The 13473-nt window shown below is 36.6% G+C and overlaps 18 non-coding genes across 18 annotated transcripts; all 18 read right to left on the reverse strand.

The window, feature by feature from the left end:
* Positions 1–99: 99 nt before the first annotated feature.
* On the reverse strand, positions 100–171 carry TRNAP-UGG (transfer RNA proline (anticodon UGG)). Its single transcript has one exon. It is a non-coding gene; the product is annotated as a tRNA-Pro (tRNA).
* Positions 172–1195: 1024 nt separating this feature from the next.
* On the reverse strand, positions 1196–1267 carry TRNAP-UGG (transfer RNA proline (anticodon UGG)). Its single transcript has one exon. It is a non-coding gene; the product is annotated as a tRNA-Pro (tRNA).
* A 295-nt stretch (positions 1268–1562) lies between these two features.
* Positions 1563–1634, reverse strand: TRNAP-UGG (transfer RNA proline (anticodon UGG)). The gene has a single exon. It is a non-coding gene; the product is annotated as a tRNA-Pro (tRNA).
* A 1026-nt stretch (positions 1635–2660) lies between these two features.
* On the reverse strand, positions 2661–2732 carry TRNAP-UGG (transfer RNA proline (anticodon UGG)). The gene has a single exon. It is a non-coding gene; the product is annotated as a tRNA-Pro (tRNA).
* Positions 2733–3391: 659 nt separating this feature from the next.
* TRNAP-UGG (transfer RNA proline (anticodon UGG)) lies at positions 3392–3463 on the reverse strand. Its single transcript has one exon. It is a non-coding gene; the product is annotated as a tRNA-Pro (tRNA).
* A 660-nt stretch (positions 3464–4123) lies between these two features.
* On the reverse strand, positions 4124–4195 carry TRNAP-UGG (transfer RNA proline (anticodon UGG)). The gene has a single exon. It is a non-coding gene; the product is annotated as a tRNA-Pro (tRNA).
* Positions 4196–4854: 659 nt separating this feature from the next.
* Positions 4855–4926, reverse strand: TRNAP-UGG (transfer RNA proline (anticodon UGG)). The gene has a single exon. It is a non-coding gene; the product is annotated as a tRNA-Pro (tRNA).
* A 1024-nt stretch (positions 4927–5950) lies between these two features.
* On the reverse strand, positions 5951–6022 carry TRNAP-UGG (transfer RNA proline (anticodon UGG)). The gene has a single exon. It is a non-coding gene; the product is annotated as a tRNA-Pro (tRNA).
* A 666-nt stretch (positions 6023–6688) lies between these two features.
* Positions 6689–6760, reverse strand: TRNAP-UGG (transfer RNA proline (anticodon UGG)). Its single transcript has one exon. It is a non-coding gene; the product is annotated as a tRNA-Pro (tRNA).
* Positions 6761–7419: 659 nt separating this feature from the next.
* On the reverse strand, positions 7420–7491 carry TRNAP-UGG (transfer RNA proline (anticodon UGG)). The gene has a single exon. It is a non-coding gene; the product is annotated as a tRNA-Pro (tRNA).
* A 658-nt stretch (positions 7492–8149) lies between these two features.
* On the reverse strand, positions 8150–8221 carry TRNAP-UGG (transfer RNA proline (anticodon UGG)). The gene has a single exon. It is a non-coding gene; the product is annotated as a tRNA-Pro (tRNA).
* Positions 8222–8887: 666 nt separating this feature from the next.
* Positions 8888–8959, reverse strand: TRNAP-UGG (transfer RNA proline (anticodon UGG)). Its single transcript has one exon. It is a non-coding gene; the product is annotated as a tRNA-Pro (tRNA).
* Positions 8960–9618: 659 nt separating this feature from the next.
* On the reverse strand, positions 9619–9690 carry TRNAP-UGG (transfer RNA proline (anticodon UGG)). Its single transcript has one exon. It is a non-coding gene; the product is annotated as a tRNA-Pro (tRNA).
* Positions 9691–10348: 658 nt separating this feature from the next.
* TRNAP-UGG (transfer RNA proline (anticodon UGG)) lies at positions 10349–10420 on the reverse strand. Its single transcript has one exon. It is a non-coding gene; the product is annotated as a tRNA-Pro (tRNA).
* A 666-nt stretch (positions 10421–11086) lies between these two features.
* TRNAP-UGG (transfer RNA proline (anticodon UGG)) lies at positions 11087–11158 on the reverse strand. Its single transcript has one exon. It is a non-coding gene; the product is annotated as a tRNA-Pro (tRNA).
* Positions 11159–11817: 659 nt separating this feature from the next.
* On the reverse strand, positions 11818–11889 carry TRNAP-UGG (transfer RNA proline (anticodon UGG)). Its single transcript has one exon. It is a non-coding gene; the product is annotated as a tRNA-Pro (tRNA).
* A 666-nt stretch (positions 11890–12555) lies between these two features.
* On the reverse strand, positions 12556–12627 carry TRNAP-UGG (transfer RNA proline (anticodon UGG)). Its single transcript has one exon. It is a non-coding gene; the product is annotated as a tRNA-Pro (tRNA).
* A 294-nt stretch (positions 12628–12921) lies between these two features.
* Positions 12922–12993, reverse strand: TRNAP-UGG (transfer RNA proline (anticodon UGG)). The gene has a single exon. It is a non-coding gene; the product is annotated as a tRNA-Pro (tRNA).
* Positions 12994–13473: the final 480 nt, after the last annotated feature.

The raw sequence follows: 13473 nt of genomic DNA on the forward strand, positions 1-13473 counted from the left end.
ACAAACTAATTGTGTAAAATGGCAAGAGCAAAATTCAATTGATGCTTTGAAATCAAGCATTTAACATCAATCATGGGCTCTAAAAGGCAGCTAAATGCTGGGCTCGTCCGGGATTTGAACCCGGGACCTCTCGCACCCAAAGCGAGAATCATACCCCTAGACCAACGAGCCACCCCTGAAAACTTCTCACGTCAGAACAATTTTTTTTTTAAAGTGAAACTCATATTATTTATGTAATAATTGAAAGAGCTGGATAAAATAGTTGATGTATTTTGTTGTATTATGTTACTGAGATAATGGGGAATGTGTTTTTTTACCCAAAGTACCACCATATGGTTGAAAATGTCCTAAATACTCATAAGTAATTACAAACTAATTGTGTAAAATGGCAAGAGCAAAATTCAATTGATGCTTTGAAATCAAGCATTTAACATCAATCATGGGCTCTAAAAGGCAGCTAAATGCTGGGCTCGTCCGGGATTTGAAGCCGGGACCTCTCGCACCCAAAGCGAGAATCATACCCCTAGACCAACGAGCCACCCCTGAAAACTTCTCACGTCACAATATTTTTTTTTTAAAGTGAAACTCATTATATACGTAATAATGCAGAGTGCTGGATAAAATAGTTGATGTATTTTGTTGTATTATGTTACTGAGATAATGGGGAATGTGTTTTTTTACCCAAAGTACCACCATATGGTTGAAAATGTCCTAAATACTCATAAGTAATTACAAACTAATTGTGTAAAATGGCAAGAGCAAAATTCAATTGATGCTTTGAAATCAAGCATGTAACATCAATCATGGGCTCTAAAAGGCAGCTAAATGCTGGGCTCGTCCGGGATTTGAAGCCGGGACCTCTCGCACCCAAAGCGAGAATCATACCCCTAGACCAACGAGCCACCCCTGAAAACTTCTCACGTCACAATATTTTTTTTTTTAAAGTGAAACTCATTATATACGTAATAATGCAGAGTGCTGGATAAAATATTTAATGAATATTGTTGTGTTATGTTACTGAGATAATGGGGAATGTGTTTTTTTACCCAAAGTACCACCATATGGTTGAAAATGTCCTAAATACTCATAAGTAATTACAAACTAATTGTGTAAAATGGCAAGAGCAAAATTCAATTGATGCTTTGAAATCAAGCATGTAACATCAATCATGGGCTCTAAAAGGCAGCTAAATGCTGGGCTCGTCCGGGATTTGAACCCGGGACCTCTCGCACCCAAAGCGAGAATCATACCCCTAGACCAACGAGCCACCCCTGAAAACTTCTCACGTCAGAATAATTTTTTTTTTAAAGTGAAACTCATATTATTTATGTAATAATTGAAAGAGCTGGATAAAATAGTTGATGTATTTTGTTGTATTATGTTACTGAGATAATGGGGAATGTGTTTTTTTACCCAAAGTACCACCATATGGTTGAAAATGTCCTAAATACTCATAAGTAATTACAAACTAATTGTGTAAAATGGCAAGAGCAAAATTCAATTGATGCTTTGAAATCAAGCATTTAACATCAATCATGGGCTCTAAAAGGCAGCTAAATGCTGGGCTCGTCCGGGATTTGAACCCGGGACCTCTCGCACCCAAAGCGAGAATCATACCCCTAGACCAACGAGCCACCCCTGAAAACTTCTCACGTCACAATATTTTTTTTTTTAAAGTGAAAATCATTATATACGTAATAATGCAGAGTGCTGGATAAAATATTTAATGAATATTGTTGTGTTATGTTACTGAGATAATGGGGAATGTGTTTTTTTACCCAAAGTACCACCATATGGTTGAAAATGTCCTAAATACTCATACGTAATTACAAACTAATTGTGTAAAATGGCAAGAGCAAAATTCAATTGATGCTTTGAAATCAAGCATTTAACATCAATCATGGGCTCTAAAAAGGCAGCTAAATGCTGGGCTCGTCCGGGATTTGAACCCGGGACCTCTCGCACCCAAAGCAAGAATCATACCCCTAGACCAACGAGCCACCCCTGAAAACTTCTCACGTCAGAATAATTTTTTTTTTAAAGTGAAACTCATATTATTTATGTAATAATTGAAAGAGCTGGATAAAATAGTTGATGTATTTTGTTGTATTATGTTACTGAGATAATGGGGAATGTGTTTTTTTACCCAAAGTACCACCATATGGTTGAAAATGTCCTAAATACTCATAAGTAATTACAAACTAATTGTGTAAAATGGCAAGAGCAAAATTCAATTGATGCTTTGAAATCAAGCATGTAACATCAATCATGGGCTCTAAAAGGCAGCTAAATGCTGGGCTCGTCCGGGATTTGAAGCCGGGACCTCTCGCACCCAAAGCGAGAATCATACCCCTAGACCAACGAGCCACCCCTGAAAACTTCTCACGTCACAATATTTTTTTTTTTAAAGTGAAACTCATTATATACGTAATAATGCAGAGTGCTGGATAAAATATTTAATGAATATTGTTGTGTTATGTTACTGAGATAATGGGGAATGTGTTTTTTTACCCAAAGTACCACCATATGGTTGAAAATGTCCTAAATACTCATAAGTAATTACAAACTAATTGTGTAAAATGGCAAGAGCAAAATTCAATTGATGCTTTGAAATCAAGCATGTAACATCAATCATGGGCTCTAAAAGGCAGCTAAATGCTGGGCTCGTCCGGGATTTGAACCCGGGACCTCTCGCACCCAAAGCGAGAATCATACCCCTAGACCAACGAGCCACCCCTGAAAACTTCTCACGTCAGAATAATTTTTTTTTTAAAGTGAAACTCATATTATTTATGTAATAATTGAAAGAGCTGGATAAAATAGTTGATGTATTTTGTTGTATTATGTTACTGAGATAATGGGGAATGTGTTTTTTACCCAAAGTACCACCATATGGTTGAAAATGTCCTAAATACTCATAAGTAATTACAAACTAATTGTGTAAAATGGCAAGAGCAAAATTCAATTGATGCTTTGAAATCAAGCATGTAACATCAATCATGGGCTCTAAAAGGCAGCTAAATGCTGGGCTCGTCCGGGATTTGAAGCCGGGACCTCTCGCACCCAAAGCGAGAATCATACCCCTAGACCAACGAGCCACCCCTGAAAACTTCTCACGTCACAATATTTTTTTTTTTAAAGTGAAACTCATTATATACGTAATAATGCAGAGTGCTGGATAAAATATTTAATGAATATTGTTGTGTTATGTTACTGAGATAATGGGGAATGTGTTTTTTTACCCAAAGTACCACCATATGGTTGAAAATGTCCTAAATACTCATAAGTAATTACAAACTAATTGTGTAAAATGGCAAGAGCAAAATTCAATTGATGCTTTGAAATCAAGCATGTAACATCAATCATGGGCTCTAAAAGGCAGCTAAATGCTGGGCTCGTCCGGGATTTGAACCCGGGACCTCTCGCACCCAAAGCGAGAATCATACCCCTAGACCAACGAGCCACCCCTGAAAACTTCTCACGTCAGAATAATTTTTTTTTTAAAGTGAAACTCATATTATTTATGTAATAATTGAAAGAGCTGGATAAAATAGTTGATGTATTTTGTTGTATTATGTTACTGAGATAATGGGGAATGTGTTTTTTTACCCAAAGTACCACCATATGGTTGAAAATGTCCTAAATACTCATAAGTAATTACAAACTAATTGTGTAAAATGGCAAGAGCAAAATTCAATTGATGCTTTGAAATCAAGCATGTAACATCAATCATGGGCTCTAAAAGGCAGCTAAATGCTGGGCTCGTCCGGGATTTGAAGCCGGGACCTCTCGCACCCAAAGCGAGAATCATACCCCTAGACCAACGAGCCACCCCTGAAAACTTCTCACGTCACAATATTTTTTTTTTTAAAGTGAAACTCATTATATACGTAATAATGCAGAGTGCTGGATAAAATATTTAATGAATATTGTTGTGTTATGTTACTGAGATAATGGGGAATGTGTTTTTTTACCCAAAGTACCACCATATGGTTGAAAATGTCCTAAATACTCATAAGTAATTACAAACTAATTGTGTAAAATGGCAAGAGCAAAATTCAATTGATGCTTTGAAATCAAGCATGTAACATCAATCATGGGCTCTAAAAGGCAGCTAAATGCTGGGCTCGTCCGGGATTTGAACCCGGGACCTCTCGCACCCAAAGCGAGAATCATACCCCTAGACCAACGAGCCACCCCTGAAAACTTCTCACGTCAGAATAATTTTTTTTTTAAAGTGAAACTCATATTATTTATGTAATAATTGAAAGAGCTGGATAAAATAGTTGATGTATTTTGTTGTATTATGTTACTGAGATAATGGGGAATGTGTTTTTTTACCCAAAGTACCACCATATGGTTGAAAATGTCCTAAATACTCATAAGTAATTACAAACTAATTGTGTAAAATGGCAAGAGCAAAATTCAATTGATGCTTTGAAATCAAGCATTTAACATCAATCATGGGCTCTAAAAGGCAGCTAAATGCTGGGCTCGTCCGGGATTTGAAGCCGGGACCTCTCGCACCCAAAGCGAGAATCATACCCCTAGACCAACGAGCCACCCCTGAAAACTTCTCACGTCACAATATTTTTTTTTTAAAGTGAAACTCATTATATACGTAATAATGCAGAGTGCTGGATAAAATAGTTGATGTATTTTGTTGTATTATGTTACTGAGATAATGGGGAATGTGTTTTTTTACCCAAAGTACCACCATATGGTTGAAAATGTCCTAAATACTCATAAGTAATTGCAAACTAATTGTGTAAAATGGCAAGAGCAAAATTCAATTGATGCTTTGAAATCAAGCATGTAACATCAATCATGGGCTCTAAAAGGCAGCTAAATGCTGGGCTCGTCCGGGATTTGAACCCGGGACCTCTCGCACCCAAAGCGAGAATCATACCCCTAGACCAACGAGCCACCCCTGAAAACTTCTCACGTCAGAATAATTTTTTTTTTAAAGTGAAACTCATATTATTTATGTAATAATTGAAAGAGCTGGATAAAATAGTTGATGTATTTTGTTGTATTATGTTACTGAGATAATGGGGAATGTGTTTTTTTACCCAAAGTACCACCATATGGTTGAAAATGTCCTAAATACTCATAAGTAATTACAAACTAATTGTGTAAAATGGCAAGAGCAAAATTCAATTGATGCTTTGAAATCAAGCATTTAACATCAATCATGGGCTCTAAAAGGCAGCTAAATGCTGGGCTCGTCCGGGATTTGAAGCCGGGACCTCTCGCACCCAAAGCGAGAATCATACCCCTAGACCAACGAGCCACCCCTGAAAACTTCTCACGTCACAATATTTTTTTTTTAAAGTGAAACTCATTATATACGTAATAATGCAGAGTGCTGGATAAAATAGTTGATGTATTTTGTTGTATTATGTTACTGAGATAATGGGGAATGTGTTTTTTTACCCAAAGTACCACCATATGGTTGAAAATGTCCTAAATACTCATAAGTAATTGCAAACTAATTGTGTAAAATGGCAAGAGCAAAATTCAATTGATGCTTTGAAATCAAGCATGTAACATCAATCATGGGCTCTAAAAGGCAGCTAAATGCTGGGCTCGTCCGGGATTTGAAGCCGGGACCTCTCGCACCCAAAGCGAGAATCATACCCCTAGACCAACGAGCCACCCCTGAAAACTTCTCACGTCACAATATTTTTTTTTTTAAAGTGAAACTCATTATATACGTAATAATGCAGAGTGCTGGATAAAATATTTAATGAATATTGTTGTGTTATGTTACTGAGATAATGGGGAATGTGTTTTTTTACCCAAAGTACCACCATATGGTTGAAAATGTCCTAAATACTCATAAGTAATTACAAACTAATTGTGTAAAATGGCAAGAGCAAAATTCAATTGATGCTTTGAAATCAAGCATGTAACATCAATCATGGGCTCTAAAAGGCAGCTAAATGCTGGGCTCGTCCGGGATTTGAACCCGGGACCTCTCGCACCCAAAGCGAGAATCATACCCCTAGACCAACGAGCCACCCCTGAAAACTTCTCACGTCAGAATATATTTTTTTTGAAAGTGAAACTCATATTATTTATGTAATAATTGAAAGAGCTGGATAAAATAGTTGATGTATTTTGTTGTATTATGTTACTGAGATAATGGGGAATGTGTTTTTTTTTACCTAAAGTACCACCACATGGTTGAAAATGTACTACATGCTCCTAAGTAATTACAAACTAATTGTGTAAAATGGCAAAAGCAAAATTCAATTGAGGCTTTGAAATCAAGCATGTAACATCAATCATGGGCTCTAAAAGGCAGCTAAATGCTGGGCTTGTCCGGGATTTGAACGCTGGGACCTCTTGCACCCTAAGCGAGAATCATACCCCTAGACCAACGAGCCACCCCTGAAAACTTCTCACGTCAGAATATATTTTTTTTTTTAAGTGAAACTCATATTATTTATGTAATAATTGAAAGAGCTGGATAAAATAGTTGATGTATTTTGTTGTATTATGTTACTGAGATAATGGGGAATGTGTTTTTTTACCCAAAGTACCACCATATGGTTGAAAATGTCCTAAATACTCATAAGTAATTACAAACTAATTGTGTAAAATGGCAAGAGCAAAATTCAATTGATGCTTTGAAATCAAGCATTTAACATCAATCATGGGCTCTAAAAGGCAGCTAAATGCTGGGCTCGTCCGGGATTTGAACCCGGGACCTCTCGCACCCAAAGCGAGAATCATACCCCTAGACCAACGAGCCACCCCTGAAAACTTCTCACGTCACAATATTTTTTTTTTTTAAAGTGAAACTCATTATATACGTAATAATGCAGAGTGCTGGATAAAATATTTAATGAATATTGTTGTGTTATGTTACTGAGATAATGGGGAATGTGTTTTTTTACCCAAAGTACCACCATATGGTTGAAAATGTCCTAAATACTCATAAGTAATTACAAACTAATTGTGTAAAATGGCAAGAGCAAAATTCAATTGATGCTTTGAAATCAAGCATTTAACATCAATCATGGGCTCTAAAAGGCAGCTAAATGCTGGGCTCGTCCGGGATTTGAAGCCGGGACCTCTCGCACCCAAAGCGAGAATCATACCCCTAGACCAACGAGCCACCCCTGAAAACTTCTCACGTCACAATATTTTTTTTTTTAAAGTGAAACTCATTATATACGTAATAATGCAGAGTGCTGGATAAAATAGTTGATGTATTTTGTTGTATTATGTTACTGAGATAATGGGGAATGTGTTTTTTTACCCAAAGTACCACCATATGGTTGAAAATGTCCTAAATACTCATAAGTAATTACAAACTAATTGTGTAAAATGGCAAGAGCAAAATTCAATTGATGCTTTGAAATCAAGCATGTAACATCAATCATGGGCTCTAAAAGGCAGCTAAATGCTGGGCTCGTCCGGGATTTGAACCCGGGACCTCTCGCACCCAAAGCGAGAATCATACCCCTAGACCAACGAGCCACCCCTGAAAACTTCTCACGTCACAATATTTTTTTTTTTAAAGTGAAACTCATTATATACGTAATAATGCAGAGTGCTGGATAAAATAGTTGATGTATTTTGTTGTATTATGTTACTGAGATAATGGGGAATGTGTTTTTTTACCCAAAGTACCACCATATGGTTGAAAATGTCCTAAATACTCATAAGTAATTACAAACTAATTGTGTAAAATGGCAAGAGCAAAATTCAATTGATGCTTTGAAATCAAGCATGTAACATCAATCATGGGCTCTAAAAGGCAGCTAAATGCTGGGCTCGTCCGGGATTTGAAGCCGGGACCTCTCGCACCCAAAGCGAGAATCATACCCCTAGACCAACGAGCCACCCCTGAAAACTTCTCACGTCACAATATTTTTTTTTTTAAAGTGAAACTCATTATATACGTAATAATGCAGAGTGCTGGATAAAATAGTTGATGTATTTTGTTGTATTATGTTACTGAGATAATGGGGAATGTGTTTTTTTACCCAAAGTACCACCATATGGTTGAAAATGTCCTAAATACTCATAAGTAATTACAAACTAATTGTGTAAAATGGCAAGAGCAAAATTCAATTGATGCTTTGAAATCAAGCATGTAACATCAATCATGGGCTCTAAAAGGCAGCTAAATGCTGGGCTCGTCCGGGATTTGAACCCGGGACCTCTCGCACCCAAAGCGAGAATCATACCCCTAGACCAACGAGCCACCCCTGAAAACTTCTCACGTCAGAATATATTTTTTTTGAAAGTGAAACTCATATTATTTATGTAATAATTGAAAGAGCTGGATAAAATAGTTGATGTATTTTGTTGTATTATGTTACTGAGATAATGGGGAATGTGTTTTTTTTTACCTAAAGTACCACCACATGGTTGAAAATGTACTACATGCTCCTAAGTAATTACAAACTAATTGTGTAAAATGGCAAAAGCAAAATTCAATTGAGGCTTTGAAATCAAGCATGTAACATCAATCATGGGCTCTAAAAGGCAGCTAAATGCTGGGCTTGTCCGGGATTTGAACGCTGGGACCTCTTGCACCCTAAGCGAGAATCATACCCCTAGACCAACGAGCCACCCCTGAAAACTTCTCACGTCAGAATATATTTTTTTTTTTAAGTGAAACTCATATTATTTATGTAATAATTGAAAGAGCTGGATAAAATAGTTGATGTATTTTGTTGTATTATGTTACTGAGATAATGGGGAATGTGTTTTTTTACCCAAAGTACCACCATATGGTTGAAAATGTCCTAAATACTCATAAGTAATTACAAACTAATTGTGTAAAATGGCAAGAGCAAAATTCAATTGATGCTTTGAAATCAAGCATTTAACATCAATCATGGGCTCTAAAAGGCAGCTAAATGCTGGGCTCGTCCGGGATTTGAACCCGGGACCTCTCGCACCCAAAGCGAGAATCATACCCCTAGACCAACGAGCCACCCCTGAAAACTTCTCACGTCACAATATTTTTTTTTTTTAAAGTGAAACTCATTATATACGTAATAATGCAGAGTGCTGGATAAAATATTTAATGAATATTGTTGTGTTATGTTACTGAGATAATGGGGAATGTGTTTTTTTACCCAAAGTACCACCATATGGTTGAAAATGTCCTAAATACTCATAAGTAATTACAAACTAATTGTGTAAAATGGCAAGAGCAAAATTCAATTGATGCTTTGAAATCAAGCATTTAACATCAATCATGGGCTCTAAAAGGCAGCTAAATGCTGGGCTCGTCCGGGATTTGAAGCCGGGACCTCTCGCACCCAAAGCGAGAATCATACCCCTAGACCAACGAGCCACCCCTGAAAACTTCTCACGTCACAATATTTTTTTTTTTAAAGTGAAACTCATTATATACGTAATAATGCAGAGTGCTGGATAAAATAGTTGATGTATTTTGTTGTATTATGTTACTGAGATAATGGGGAATGTGTTTTTTTACCCAAAGTACCACCATATGGTTGAAAATGTCCTAAATACTCATAAGTAATTACAAACTAATTGTGTAAAATGGCAAGAGCAAAATTCAATTGATGCTTTGAAATCAAGCATGTAACATCAATCATGGGCTCTAAAAGGCAGCTAAATGCTGGGCTCGTCCGGGATTTGAACCCGGGACCTCTCGCACCCAAAGCGAGAATCATACCCCTAGACCAACGAGCCACCCCTGAAAACTTCTCACGTCACAATATTTTTTTTTTTAAAGTGAAACTCATTATATACGTAATAATGCAGAGTGCTGGATAAAATAGTTGATGTATTTTGTTGTATTATGTTACTGAGATAATGGGGAATGTGTTTTTTTACCCAAAGTACCACCATATGGTTGAAAATGTCCTAAATACTCATAAGTAATTACAAACTAATTGTGTAAAATGGCAAGAGCAAAATTCAATTGATGCTTTGAAATCAAGCATGTAACATCAATCATGGGCTCTAAAAGGCAGCTAAATGCTGGGCTCGTCCGGGATTTGAAGCCGGGACCTCTCGCACCCAAAGCGAGAATCATACCCCTAGACCAACGAGCCACCCCTGAAAACTTCTCACGTCACAATATTTTTTTTTTTAAAGTGAAACTCATTATATACGTAATAATGCAGAGTGCTGGATAAAATAGTTGATGTATTTTGTTGTATTATGTTACTGAGATAATGGGGAATGTGTTTTTTTACCCAAAGTACCACCATATGGTTGAAAATGTCCTAAATACTCATAAGTAATTACAAACTAATTGTGTAAAATGGCAAGAGCAAAATTCAATTGATGCTTTGAAATCAAGCATGTAACATCAATCATGGGCTCTAAAAGGCAGCTAAATGCTGGGCTCGTCCGGGATTTGAACCCGGGACCTCTCGCACCCAAAGCGAGAATCATACCCCTAGACCAACGAGCCACCCCTGAAAACTTCTCACGTCAGAATATATTTTTTTTGAAAGTGAAACTCATATTATTTATGTAATAATTGAAAGAGCTGGATAAAATAGTTGATGTATTTTGTTGTATTATGTTACTGAGATAATGGGGAATGTGTTTTTTTTTACCTAAAGTACCACCACATGGTTGAAAATGTACTACATGCTCCTAAGTAATTACAAACTAATTGTGTAAAATGGCAAAAGCAAAATTCAATTGAGGCTTTGAAATCAAGCATGTAACATCAATCATGGGCTCTAAAAGGCAGCTAAATGCTGGGCTTGTCCGGGATTTGAACGCTGGGACCTCTTGCACCCTAAGCGAGAATCATACCCCTAGACCAACGAGCCACCCCTGAAAACTTCTCACGTCAGAATATATTTTTTTTTTTAAGTGAAACTCATATTATTTATGTAATAATTGAAAGAGCTGGATAAAATAGTTGATGTATTTTGTTGTATTATGTTACTGAGATAATGGGGAATGTGTTTTTTTACCCAAAGTACCACCATATGGTTGAAAATGTCCTAAATACTCATAAGTAATTACAAACTAATTGTGTAAAATGGCAAGAGCAAAATTCAATTGATGCTTTGAAATCAAGCATTTAACATCAATCATGGGCTCTAAAAGGCAGCTAAATGCTGGGCTCGTCCGGGATTTGAACCCGGGACCTCTCGCACCCAAAGCGAGAATCATACCCCTAGACCAACGAGCCACCCCTGAAAACTTCTCACGTCACAATATTTTTTTTTTTTAAAGTGAAACTCATTATATACGTAATAATGCAGAGTGCTGGATAAAATATTTAATGAATATTGTTGTGTTATGTTACTGAGATAATGGGGAATGTGTTTTTTTACCCAAAGTACCACCATATGGTTGAAAATGTCCTAAATACTCATAAGTAATTACAAACTAATTGTGTAAAATGGCAAGAGCAAAATTCAATTGATGCTTTGAAATCAAGCATTTAACATCAATCATGGGCTCTAAAAGGCAGCTAAATGCTGGGCTCGTCCGGGATTTGAAGCCGGGACCTCTCGCACCCAAAGCGAGAATCATACCCCTAGACCAACGAGCCACCCCTGAAAACTTCTCACGTCACAATATTTTTTTTTTTAAAGTGAAACTCATTATATACGTAATAATGCAGAGTGCTGGATAAAATAGTTGATGTATTTTGTTGTATTATGTTACTGAGATAATGGGGAATGTGTTTTTTTACCCAAAGTACCACCATATGGTTGAAAATGTCCTAAATACTCATAAGTAATTACAAACTAATTGTGTAAAATGGCAAGAGCAAAATTCAATTGATGCTTTGAAATCAAGCATGTAACATCAATCATGGGCTCTAAAAGGCAGCTAAATGCTGGGCTCGTCCGGGATTTGAACCCGGGACCTCTCGCACCCAAAGCGAGAATCATACCCCTAGACCAACGAGCCACCCCTGAAAACTTCTCACGTCAGAATATATTTTTTTTGAAAGTGAAACTCATATTATTTATGTAATAATTGAAAGAGCTGGATAAAATAGTTGATGTATTTTGTTGTATTATGTTACTGAGATAATGGGGAATGTGTTTTTTTTTACCTAAAGTACCACCACATGGTTGAAAATGTACTACATGCTCCTAAGTAATTACAAACTAATTGTGTAAAATGGCAAAAGCAAAATTCAATTGAGGCTTTGAAATCAAGCATGTAACATCAATCATGGGCTCTAAAAGGCAGCTAAATGCTGGGCTTGTCCGGGATTTGAACGCTGGGACCTCTTGCACCCTAAGCGAGAATCATACCCCTAGACCAACGAGCCACCCCTGAAAACTTCTCACGTCAGAATATATATTTTTTTTTAAGTGAAACTCATATTATTTATGTAATAATTGAAAGAGCTGGATAAAATAGTTGATGTATTTTGTTGTATTATGTTACTGAGATAATGGGGAATGTGTTTTTTTACCCAAAGTACCACCATATGGTTGAAAATGTCCTAAATACTCATAAGTAATTACAAACTAATTGTGTAAAATGGCAAGAGCAAAATTCAATTGATGCTTTGAAATCAAGCATTTAACATCAATCATGGGCTCTAAAAGGCAGCTAAATGCTGGGCTCGTCCGGGATTTGAACCCGGGACCTCTCGCACCCAAAGCGAGAATCATACCCCTAGACCAACGAGCCACCCCTGAAAACTTCTCACGTCACAATATTTTTTTTTTTTAAAGTGAAACTCATTATATACGTAATAATGCAGAGTGCTGGATAAAATATTTAATGAATATTGTTGTGTTATGTTACTGAGATAATGGGGAATGTGTTTTTTTACCCAAAGTACCACCATATGGTTGAAAATGTCCTAAATACTCATAAGTAATTACAAACTAATTGTGTAAAATGGCAAGAGCAAAATTCAATTGATGCTTTGAAATCAAGCATTTAACATCAATCATGGGCTCTAAAAGGCAGCTAAATGCTGGGCTCGTCCGGGATTTGAACCCGGGACCTCTCGCACCCAAAGCGAGAATCATACCCCTAGACCAACGAGCCACCCCTGAAAACTTCTCACGTCAGAATATATTTTTTTTGAAAGTGAAACTCATATTATTTATGTAATAATTGAAAGAGCTGGATAAAATAGTTGATGTATTTTGTTGTATTATGTTACTGAGATAATGGGGAATGTGTTTTTTTTTACCTAAAGTACCACCACATGGTTGAAAATGTACTACATGCTCCTAAGTAATTACAAACTAATTGTGTAAAATGGCAAAAGCAAAATTCAATTGAGGCTTTGAAATCAAGCATGTAACATCAATCATGGGCTCTAAAAGGCAGCTAAATGCTGGGCTTGTCCGGGATTTGAACGCTGGGACCTCTTGCACCCTAAGCGAGAATCATACCCCTAGACCAACGAGCCACCCCTGAAAACTTCTCACGTCAGAATATATTTTTTTTTTAAGTGAAACTCATATTATTTATGTAATAATTGAAAGAGCTGGATAAAATAGTTGATGTATTTTGTTGTAT

The sequence above is a fragment of the Crinia signifera genome, chromosome 6, assembly GCF_055691185.1.
Source record: "Crinia signifera chromosome 6, ASM5569118v1, whole genome shotgun sequence".
NCBI lineage: Eukaryota > Metazoa > Chordata > Amphibia > Anura > Myobatrachidae > Crinia > Crinia signifera.